The 12,329-nt window shown below is 45.0% G+C and overlaps 1 protein-coding gene across 2 annotated transcripts in view; it reads left to right on the plus strand.

The window, feature by feature from the left end:
• The first annotated feature begins 5,495 nt into the window (after positions 1 to 5,495).
• Positions 5,496 to 12,329, plus strand: part of CUL1 (cullin 1) — a 70,411-nt gene continuing 63,577 nt past the window's right edge. Inside the window, exons 1-2 of one of the 2 annotated variants that reach the window (XM_044293289.1) lie at positions 5,568 to 5,589; positions 9,613 to 9,715. The gene's annotated coding sequence lies outside the window, so the exon portion shown is untranslated. Of the gene's footprint in view, positions 5,590 to 9,612; positions 9,716 to 12,329 lie in introns of both variants that reach the window. The other variant, XM_044293290.1, reaches the window with a different exon arrangement.

A 12,329-nucleotide genomic window follows, 5' to 3' on the forward strand; every position in this document is an offset into this window, starting at 1 on the left:
GGGAGAGGGCTGCCTTGTGTAATGAAGAACTGCTCGCGGTGAAATGGAGAGACAAGCGTGACGTTTACATGCTCTCCTCCATTCACGCAGACACGACAATACAAATTGAACGAGCAACCAGTGTCATTGAAAAGCCCCTCTGTGTCCACGACTATAATTTGCTCATGGGAGGGGTGGACTTCAATGACCAGATGTTGGCTCCGTATTTAGTTTCCCGACGCACCAGATGCTGGTATAAGAAGGTGTCTGTATATTTAATTCAATTGGCTGCATATAATAGTTTTGTTCTCTACAGTAAGGCTGGGAGAACAGGATCCTTCCTGAAATTTCAGGAAGAGGTCATCGAGAACCTCCTGTATCCAGGAGGTTCCGTGGCCCCATCCACCAGTGTAGTTAGCCGTCTACACAAGCGACATTTCCCCAGTGTCGTTGCCGATACCTCAACCCAACCGTCACCCCGAAAAAGATGTCGTGTCTGTAGCAGGAGTGGAATAAGGCATGACACCCGCTATTTCTGTCCTGACTGCCCTAACCACCCTGCCCTATGCTTAGGGGAGTGTTTCCGGAAGTACCACACACAGGTACACTTAGCATAGGGATTGCGTCACACAGGACAGGCACACAGGGCTCTTAGGGCCATTTCACTTACAGCTGCTGCAAACCTCTCCTTTCACCTGGGACAAAGTGCATAATGTACTTCGCCATATCTTTGGGCGATTTGCGCTTTGCACATTGTCCCATGGGGAAGGAGAGGTTTGTCCTATAAAGGTAAAAAAATAAATAAAAATCACCAGTAAGCAAAAAAGTTAACGTTATGTTCAAAAAGTTAAAGTTTATATGTTCTGTTAAAAAGTTATTATAAAGTTAATAAATTTATTGCGTTGCGGACTTTTTTTTTTTCTTTTTTGTTTAGTTTTTTTTACCTTCCAGGTGGACGGTTGGATCGACTAGCTGCAGCACTGATGTGCATTCTGACAGAAGCATTGCGCTGCTGTCAGATTACACAAAAGTCGGTGTATGCGGCGCTGCAAGATGAGATTTCTCCTCTGCAGTAAAAGATACGTTTGCCAAGGCATATGAGCTGAGGAGGCGGCGGTGTTCATATGCTTTGGCAAACACTTTGTATATATAAAAAAAATAAAAAATCCCGGCAATGATTTATTCATCCACATCAATTGATGTAAATAGAGAAATCGGGTTTGCCAGGGCATACGAGCTAAGTGGGTATGGATGTAGGGCAGACTCCTATGTCCTGGCAGACGCCTTTCCCCTCCTTTTTTTTTTTTGGGCAGAGATTTTTTCATCCACATTGATCGATGCGAATGAAGAAATCTGTGCCGTTCATTTTTTCTTTCAGCCCAGAGGCTGAACGGAAAAAAAAATATCTCATTACCTGTATGCTCAATATAAGGAGAATAGCAGAAACTCCTAATGCTGGCCATACATGTAATTATTGCGGAGACCCTCAAATGCCAGGGCAGTACAAACACCCCACAAATGAGCCCACTTTGGAAAGAAGACACCCCAAGGTATTCGCTGAGGGGCATACTGAGTCCATGAAAGATAGAAATTTTTGTCTCAAGTTAGCGGAAAAGGATACTTTGTGAGAAAAAACTAAAAAAGATCAATTTCCGTTAACTTGTGCCAAATATTTTTTTTTTCTATGAACTCGGCATGCCTCTCATTGAATACCTTGGGGTGTCTTCTTTCCAAAATGGGGTCACATGTGGGGTATTTATACTGCCCTGGCTTTTTAGGGGCCCTAAAGCGTGAGAAGAAGTCTGGGATCCAAATGTGCAAAAAGGTGTCACAAATGTGGTATCGCCGTACTCAGGAGAAGTTGCGGAATGTGTTTTGGGGTGTCATTTTACATATACCCATGCTGGGTGAGAGAAATATCTCGGCAAAAGACAACTTTTCCCATTTTTTTATACAAAGTTGGCATTTGACCAAGATATTTATCTCACCCAGCATGGGTATATGTAAAATGACACCCCAAAACACATTCCCCAACTTCTCCTGAGTACGGCGATACCACATGTGTGACACTTGTTTTGCAGCCTAGATGGGCAAAGGGGCCCACATTCGAAAGAGCACCTTTTGGATTTCACAGGGCATTTTTTACAGATTTTGATTTCAAACTACTTCTCACGCATCTGGGCCCCTAAAATACCAGGGCAGTATAACTATCCCACAAGTGACCCCATTTTGGAAAGAAGACACCCCAAGGTATTCCGTGAGGGGCATGGCGAGTTCCTAGAATTTTTAATTTTTTGTCACAAGTTAGCGGAAAATGATGATTTATTATTATTTTTTCTTACAAAGTCTCATATTCCACTAACTTGTGACAAAAAATAAAAACTTCCATGAACTCACTATGCCCATCACGAAATACCTTGGGGTGTCTTCTTTCCAAAATGGGGTCACTTGTGGGGTAGTTATACTGCCCCGGCATTTTAGGGGCCCAAATGCGTGCGAAGTAGTTTGAAATCAAAATCTGTAAAAAATGGCCTGTGAAATCAGAAAGGTGCTCTTTGGAATGTGGGCCCCTTTGCCCACCTAGGCTGCAAAAAAGTGTCACACATGTGGTATCGTCGTACTCAGGAGAAGTTGGGGAATGTGTTTTGGGGTGTCATTTTACATATACCCATGCTGGGTGAGAGAAATATCTCGGCAAAAGACAACTTTTCCCATTTTTTTATACAAAGTTGGCATTTGACCAAGATATTTATCTCACCCAGCATGGGTATATGTAAAATGACACCCCAAAACACATTCCCCAACTTTTATTTTTTGTCACAAGTTAGTGGAATATGAGACTTTGTAAGGAAAAAAATAAATTAAAAAAATCATAATTTTTCGCTAACTTGTGACAAAAAATAAATAGTTCTATGAACTCACTATGCCCATCAGCGAATACCTTAGGGTGTCTACTTTCCGAAATGGGGTCATTTGTGGGGTTTTTCTACTGTCTGGGCATTGTAGAACCTCAGGAAACATGACAGGTGCTCAGAAAGTCAAAGCTGCTTCAAAAAGCGGAAATTCAAATTTTTGTACCATAGTTTGTAAACGCTATAACTTTTACCCAAACCATTTTTTTTTACCCCCAATTTTTTTATCAAAGACATGTAGAACAATAAATTTAGTGAAAAATGTATATATGGATGTCGTTTTTTTGAAAAATTTTACAACTGATAGTGAAAAATGTCATTTTTTTGCAAAAATGTCGTTACATTTCGATTAATAACAAAAAAAGTAAAAATGTCAGCAGCAATGAAATACCACCAGATGAAAGCTCTATTAGTGAGAAGAAAAGGAGGTAAAATTCATTTGGGTGGTAAGTTGCATGACCGAGCAATAAACGGTGAAAGTAGTGTAGTGCAGAAGTGTAAAAAGTGGCCTGGTCATTAAGGGTGTTTCAGCTAGGGGGGGGTTGAAGTGGTTAAATTGAATGCTCGAAAAATGTCTCACTCCCATTTCTTGTTGTTGCATGTTGAAGCTCTACTTGGAACCTTGTTAAGATCCAGCCATGCTAAATATGATTTTTTTGCCATTTTTCAAGTGGTCTTATACTTTTGATCAGGACTGTACTTAGCTCCATCAGCAGTGATGCGATGCAGGCCTCTTCCGGCCTGTGTCCCTGCTGTGTGCTGCCCGGCTCAGGCGGCGCCTTGATAATGACGTCATCGCGCTGCCTGCAGCCTATGAGAAGAACAGGGAATGAAAACGCCTCTCCCTCCCCTGCCACAGCACTTCCATCTGTATCGCTGTCCTGAGGACGGCGATACAGATGAATATGGAGATGAGCGCTTCCACAATGGAAGCACTCATCTGCTACTGCCGCCCCACCGCCGCCGGCAACTAGAACCAGGGCGCCGCCTGTGGTGATCGGCGGTGAGGCCCTGAGGAATTTAAATATATATATATATATATATTCGTTAAAGGGAATCTGTCACCTGGTTTGACCATATTAAAGGGAACCTGTCACCAGGATTTTGTGTATAGAGCTGAGGACATGGGTTGCTAGATGGCCGCTAGCACATCCGCAATATCCAGTCCCCATAGCTCTGTGTGCTTTTATTGTGTAAAAAAAACGATTTGATACATATGCAAATTAACCTGAGATGAGTCCTGTATGTGAGAGGAGTCAGGGACAGGACTCATCTCAGGTTCATTTGCATATGTATCAAATCTGGGTTTTTACACAATAAAAGCACACAGAGCTATGGGGCGCACCCAAGCGCGCCTCCTCGCTATGTAGTAACGTCCCACAGTCTACTACATAGCGAGGAGGTGCGCTTGGGCTATAAACTAAGGTGGGCTAGGCACTGCAGGGGGGCGTTACTGGGCTCAGAGGGTGAAGCATAACGCCTCTCTGGGCACCTTCAGGGGTCATTTGCATATCACAAAGATCACTTTTTTAGCAAAATGAAAGCATGAAAATAAGAAAGAAAACCACTGAAGGAGAGAAGGTTATTTTTTTACACATGGCAATGGTGGGAGAGCTTAATATGGTCAAACCAGGTGACAGATTCCCTTTAAAGACGGGCCAGTGGCCGTTTTTAACATGCTTTAGGGCAGCCTGGGGGGCAATTACCTTCCTGCCCCCCGTCCCAGCCCGCCCCTGATGTGGATCACTTGTCATCATTTAAAATGCGGTTGTTGCTTTCAGGGATACTTCCCTTTCCGAGGTGCCATTTAAGAGATTGTTGTATTGCCCTTTTTTTTTTTTACATGTAATAATTAAAGGGGTTAGCCAAACCCTATAATGCCCCCTAAAATGCACGGGCACCTCATACAGGTTGTACTTATCTCGCTCTCCGGCACCCACGTAATTCCTAATGCCCGCACAGCATCTTGTGGGTGATGCTAGAGGCTTGTTCCCATCGTGGCCTGCTATTGGCTGACACCCGCCGCCCTATCGCCAGATGTTTTGATCCGGGGAAATGCAGTGGTGGCCATCAGGAGCAACGTGGGTGCCGGGGAGCAGGATATGCCCCCATTGTGGGACCCGCACCTCTATCGAGAACAGAGCCCCGCAAGTGAAGGAGGGCGCACTGCGCATGCGCAGCCTCCCTCCATTAATTTTCTATGGGGCCGGCGAAAATCTGCCCCATAGAAATGAATAGGAGCAGGGGCCGCGCATGCGCGATACTCTCCCATTCACTTCTATGGGGAGCCTGATTGGTGGTGGCCGGACCGGAGTCCTCCAGCCACCACCTTGCGGGGCTCAGTTCTCGATATAGGTGCGGGTCCCAGCGGTGGGACCTCCACCTATAAGACAATGGGGGCATTTCCTAGTGATATGCCCTCATTGTCCATGATGAGACAACCCCTTTAAGAGAGCATCTCTGTGGCTTACTCAGGAGTCACTGCGCCACCCACATGCCCCTGTACTGCTCAGCCATCTTGCTACACCCACACTGTACACCCGACCTCACTTCCTGAACCTAGCCATGTGCTGGGAAAGTCCCGCCTAGTCCCCTCCCGTCTCACACAGGCCTGTCACATGACAGTGACGTCACACATCGCGTAACAACTCAATCTTAGCGGCGTCATAAAGGCGAATAGAGCGGAGGCAGAATGCTGGTAAGAAGCGGGTGACGTATGTGTCTGTATGTACGCGGGGCAGGCGGTGGCCGTGGTTGGTACATGTCTGACCCTCTGTACTGTGATACGTGACGGCGCGTTCACATGTTGCGGTTTTTTAGATGACTTCATTATTATGTAGAATACTCTATAGTAGTATCAGTGTAAACATACAGTCATGTATACGTCACAATACACAGGTTGATGGGGTTCTGACAGCTGGGACTCCTATTTATCAGGAGGATGGGGGTGGTTGTCCTCATTCCTAGGGTAAATGTGGTTTTGACTGTGGAGAGATAGGAAGCAGACAGTTGTGGCCGCTTCCATGTGAATTGTGTAGTCAGACACCTCTGGCGGGGGTCCCGGCAGTCTGACCCGCTGGCCCCCCACTAATCTCTAGTTGAGAAGTCATGAAAGTGGATTAATAGAGAAATATCATCTGCTGTACAGCACGTTACGGGAAGCGTTACAGTGTAATATATACTGCTGCCATATTGCAATCCCTAACCCGTCACTGTTCAGCTACTACAACTCCCAACTGGCACTTGTAGTTTCACAATAGCTGGAGAGACACCGGTTAGAGATCCCTGTTATACGGACTGTCTGCTGCCCGACGTAAGGGTCCTTTGACTGACTTGGTGCCTTCACATGACTGTATGTTCAGTCCACGTCTGATCAGTTTTTTTTGTTTGTTTTTTGCGGATCGTTCATGGAATCTTTCTTTTTTATTGGGCCACAAAAAAGTGTAGACAGAAAACGGATGTCATCGTGCTGTCCGCGTATGTGCAGCCAGGCCAGAGGGGATAGAACATGTGCTATTCTTGTCCGTTTTATGGACAAGAATAGGTATTTTTTTCATTGGGGCACACTGACCACATCTGTAATTTGCAGACTGCGGACACGGTCGTGTGAATGCCCCCTGCTTGTAACAGTTGCGGATATGTAGGATATAGAAAGCCTATCGTCACATGGAGCAGTCGTTGTGACTGGATGAGAGCAAATGGTCATTAGCGCTGTCCTTTCACACCCGGCCGTGCCCGTATTTGTGGTCCGCAGCACGGGGCTGTATGTATGAGCCCTTATGATGATTTTAATATTCGCGTAAAAGATGCGGTCAGCGATTCTGATAGGGGATAACTAGCTGATAGGTGGGAGTCTGACTGCTGGGACCCCCTCTGATCCTGATGGAGCGGCAGGCCTAGCATGCGCTCTGCCTCTCCATTGATTCACTATGGGACTGATGGATATAGCCAAGTACAGTGCTTGACTATTTCTGGCGGTCCCATAGAGAGGGATTGGAGCTGCAGAGCTCCTGGTTTTAGCTCACGCATACTGAAAATGATGAGCACTACTGCCTGGAGTGGTCCATCTGACTTCTGAACATTACAGGATTTTATCTACCTCTTTTCTAAGGAACCCATGGAAAGAATTCCAAATGGCAAGTAGATAATCTCTGTTAGAGTTAAAGGCTATGGACACCTTCGGGGCATTTGTTTTCCATGGCTTTCTACTCATTTTGGGCTAAAAATAACTTTTTCTTTCTTTCTGCTTTGCAGTGAATCCATCAGCCTGCTGCTCTGAAAGCTCGATGTGTAGCCCTTACCTCTGAACTCCTGACAGGTCATAAACACTTATAAATAGCTGTATTCTCATCAAAATGCTAAGAGTATGTCTTAAAGGGAACCTGTCGTCAACTTTATGCTGTCCATACTAACGGCAGTATAAAGTAGAGACAGGTGAGTTGATTTCACCGGTCTGTCATTTATAAGTTAAAACTTAAAAGTAAGTGGTTGCCGAGAACCAACATCACAATCATTGCAGACTGGGCCTGGAAAAGAGTCCCGGCCACCTGAGAAGAGTCCTGGTTACTCATGAAGTCCTGACCACCTGCTGATGACTGACAGTCTTCTATCTAGTTTTCTGCCAGTCATCAGCAGATGGGTGAGAGAGCAGGAGATTATGTATAACCGTGACTCTTCTCAGGTAGATTTGACTCTTTTCCAGGCCTGGGCTGCAATGATTATGATGCTGGTTCTCGGCAACCACTTATGTTTAGCTCATGAGTGACACAGCGCTGAAATCAGCATTTCTGTCACTATTTTATGCTGCCCTCAGTGAGGTCAGCATGAAGTTGATGACAGATTCCCTTTAAGTGAGTGTTTATGAGCTGTCCAGAGTTCAGAGGTAAGGGCTACACATCTTGCTGTCAGAGCAGCAGGCTGACGGATTCACTGCAAAACGGATAAAGAAGATACACTGAAAGTGAAGGCTGTAAAACGAAAACTGTTGAAAATTTTTAATAAAGACCAATTGAAAAAGTTATTTTTATTTCAGCTGCCTGACTCCTTCAGTGTAGAACTGAAAGCAATTTTTAGCCCAAAATGAGTAAAATTCAATAAAAAAAAATTCCCTCCAAAGGTGTTCATAGCCTTTAAGGTACACTTTAATTGAGGGCTATAGGGGTTGTCCAAGTTATTTTTATTGATGACCTATCCTCTGAATCAGATCGGTGGAGGTCCAATACCCAGGACCCCTGCCGATCAGCTGGTTGAAGAGAAGGCTTGCGCGGTGCCAGCGCAGCCTTCCCGTCACAGTTTACCTGCTCGCCATCGCAACAGCAGCGGTATGCAGTGTAATTACACGGATCCATCCCATTTACTTCTATGGGATGGGATGGCTTCTTCTCTACAACCAGCTGATCGACGAGGGTGCCGGGTGTTGGACACCCATCGATCTGTTATTGGGTGTCCGACACTCATCAATAAAAATTAACTTTGACAACCGCTTTAATTGGACATATATAATGTGACATTGTCCTTAGGGATCTATAAGATCCTGTGACCAGTTAGGACAGTGCGCGCCACTAGGTGGTGCCCCGAGCTGTGGCGCTGTTTTCATCTTCTACAAAGTCTGTAAAATAAAAGATTGGGGGAGGGGGTACTATCCTTTGGGAGAGACTTATAGGCCACTCGTGCTCCTCTGGTATACTGGGAAGAGGGTATGCAAATTAACTCTTAAGCTCTGCCCCTAATGCCAGCAGATGTGAGGCAACTATCCTATAAGTCAATGTTCAGCCCTTTAGGACTTGAGACATGACTTGGATATTAAATAACCCAGATCCTCATCTGCAGACAGCTGTTTCGAGGCGATTGCCCCTCATCAGTGCAGAGAATACTGGCTTAACTGGGTGAGAGGCCTAAGTCACGATTTCGGGGGTAGTATCTCTCCTTGGGGAGAGGGTGGCCTATAAGTCTCCTCACGCCGATTAAGGCACTGTCCCCAAGGAGAGATAATACCCCCCCCCCAAATGCCGACTTAGGCCTCTCACCCAGTTAAGCCAGTACTCTCTGCTCTGCACTGATGAGGGGCAATCACCCCGAAACAGCTCTCTGCAGATGAGGTGCTGGCTTATTTAATATCCGAGTCATGTCTAAAGGCCTATTTAAACTTTGACTTATAGGACCCCGTTAGTCAGCAGGTGAATCACTTTCTATGGAGAGGCTGAGAGCTTTTAATGTATCCTGTACTGCTCTCCAAAGGTAGGAGGCGCTAGAAGATCACCACATGTACTTCACTGACGTGAAGAGGCCCCTGTAAGTTAAAAGTATAGTAACTTGTGGCCGCCGGAACATGAGATTAGATGGACTGATTGATAGAGCCTCCATGTTTTTATGCCACATAGAAGCTGCTACGGCTCAGTTGCTGTATGCTTTCATCTCCCAGCTTGCTATCCTGTTGCATCTTGTTATACTAGGTTGTAATTGCTTTCTTTTATACTACGCACATTCACCAATCCTGGAAGTGTAACGTTCAGTATTTCATATGCTGTGATAATTAGGAGTGACACTAAAAAGCTCTAAAGAATAGTGTGAAATGCTCTTTTATTGGAAAGCACAAGCTGTTTATTTACTTGTAAAATAATGAGAAAAGACTAAAGTAAAATTTATTTCTAAAGTAAAAATAAAATAACTGTAATGTGCCATAGATTTCCTAGCGAGTAAAGCATTGTAATATTCTTTATAGATATCTTGGTATGAAACGACTGGTGACAGCTATGAGTGGTAGGCCTTGTGGTGCCCATAACCCATTCCTCCAGCATCTCCATCTACGACTATCGGGGTGAACGGTACAGTAGGTTTCAACAAGAGGGGATGGGGGTCCTGTTGTGACTGCTTGGGGAAAAGGAGGACATGCAGTGACTGTTGAGGAAAATGAGACTACTAGAAGAAACGTGGACCCTGTTGTGACTACTGATGGGAAATAGAGGAGGTGTTATTGTGACTGAAAGGGGGCAGGAGAGGTCCTGCAAGTAGGGTTGAGCGAACCGGTGGAAGTTTGGGTTCGGCCGAACTTCAGGTCAAAGTTTGGGTTCGGGAACTGGACCCCATTTAAGTCAATGGGGACCCGAACTTCACTTTATTAACGGTAAATAATAGCATTCTTAAAACAGAATGCTAAATAAAATGTCTATCGCACAGCCGGTATCCTCTTTTCTTCAGGACCTGCAAAAGGACCTGCAGTGATGTCATCCCAGGTCCTGCTAAAAGAAGATAGAAGGTCCTTCTATATTTATTTAGCAGGACCTGCAGTGACATCACCGCGTTCACCATGTGGTGAATGCGGTGACATCACTGCAGGTCCTTTTGCGGGTCCTGAAGAAAAGAAGATCAAGTGGATGGGATGAGTTTTTTGTTTTTTTAACCCCTCAATAGACATTTTATTTAGCGTTATGTTATTTCAGAAAATAATAAAATCATCCAAACACCGAACCCGAACTTCAGTGAAAAAGTTCGGGTCTGGGTACCCAAATTCGCAAAGTTCGGTACGAACCTGAACTTTGCAGTTCGGGTTCGCTCAGCTCTACCTGCAAGCAGTTCTGGGGAACAGAAGGCAATGCTTTGTTCACTTGTGAGACATGGATGGCAACACTATGACTGCTGGAAGAAAGGTGATGGTGGAGGGAATGGGGTAGATGGAGGCACTGTTCTAACTATGCAGGGAGGAAAGGTGGGTCACTTCTGTGGATGCTGAAGGAAGATAGGGACACAACTTTAACCGATGGTGTAAGAAGAGTGCTGGAAGAAAGACTACTGGGGTAAAGGGAGGTTACTGCTATGACTGCAAGGGGCAGGGTTGTGCTACCTGAGCGATCATGTCTGTGGGAGAAAGGCCCGTTTCAGACGAGCGAGTTCCACACATCGGACTCAAAGCGTGAGCATGAGACTGCTCCCATCCTGACCACCCAGCACTGACAGGGGTTGCATAGCATTATATCGATTTATGATGCTATGTAACCCTTGGAGGTCTGGAATATATTGGATAAACTGATATAATGCTGTCAGTGTTATCCAATACATTCCAGAACTGTAAGGGTTACTTAGCATCTTAAATTAATATATTGCTGTGCAACCCCCATCAGTGCTGGGAGGTCAGGACGGGAGCTGCTGCGAGTCTGATGCGTGGAACTCGCTCGTCTGAAAGGGGTCAAAGGAGCACTACAAGTTATATAGGCAAGTCACTGCCCCTGAATTCTTGTGTAGTTTGTGCCAAAATTTGGCACATCTAATTTTAGACATATTTATGAGATTTAAAAATAACAGTACATAAGGTTGCTGAAAATGATTCTCTATGACATGAATGTGCAGAAATCTTAATCGGGGTGAAAAACTTTCTTGCTCAAAAACTAAGGCAAGAGGAAACCCACTTATTGCATAAGTAAACGCAAAACTCATCCAGTGTGATTAGGGTTGCACCTAGTATCGAATTATCATTGCCCAATCGATACTTTTGTACCGGTATCGATTCGATACCGGGATTTGCCTTTTACTGATACTAGGCTGCGCTACTGCACAGCCTAGTATTAGAGAAAATGGAGCGTGTTGCTCTCAGCGCATGTCATGTTCTCCTCAGCAGCACAGTGGAGGAGGGAGTCTCTCCCTCCCCACTGTGCCGCTGCTGCCACCAATGACAATTGAGAGGGGAAGAGGAGGAGAGGGGATGTGGCAACTGCACCACCAATGAACATAACTAAACCATTAATACAAATACAGGTGGCAGTGGCGGTGGCAGAATCGTATAGCTGGCACCCGCCTCCTGTATTAAAAACATCGGTGGCGCACTGCACCCCCCCCCAGTATTAAATCATTGGTGGCAGCGGCCACAGGGTCTACTCCTTCTCATTGGTGGCAGTTCCGATCGGAGCCCCAGCAGTGTAATCCTGGGGCTCCGATCGGTTACCATGGCAGCCAGGACGCTACTGAAACCCTGGCTGCCATGGTAAGCCCCCTGCTGCTGTGTGCACAAAGTCCAGGGCAGCAGGGAGAGTGTGAGGTCCTATATTATTTTAATAGTTTGGACGTGGCGATATGTAATATGTTTATTTATTGTTTATATATTTTAAATGTAAAATTGAGAAAGGGGTGATTTTTACATTATATTTTTGGTGTTTTTAGAGCTCTATTAGGGTGAATAGGACAAGGGATTAAAAAAAAACACCAAAATATTACGTAAAAATCACCCCTTTCCCAATTTTACATTTAAAATATATAAACAATAAATAAACATATTACATATCGCCACGTCCAAACTATTAAAATATAAAATAATATCTCATTCAAAGGTAAAACAAAATTAGAGCAGCTCTCACCTGCCTGGAGACTCCAACCATAAGGACACGGACTGCTCTCTCACCCGGACTGGGAGCAATATGTAGACAAGTAAAGAGAGGTTGTCCAGCCTTT

Source organism: Bufo gargarizans, chromosome 5 (assembly GCF_014858855.1).
Source record: "Bufo gargarizans isolate SCDJY-AF-19 chromosome 5, ASM1485885v1, whole genome shotgun sequence".
NCBI classification, from domain to species: Eukaryota; Metazoa; Chordata; class Amphibia; order Anura; family Bufonidae; genus Bufo; species Bufo gargarizans.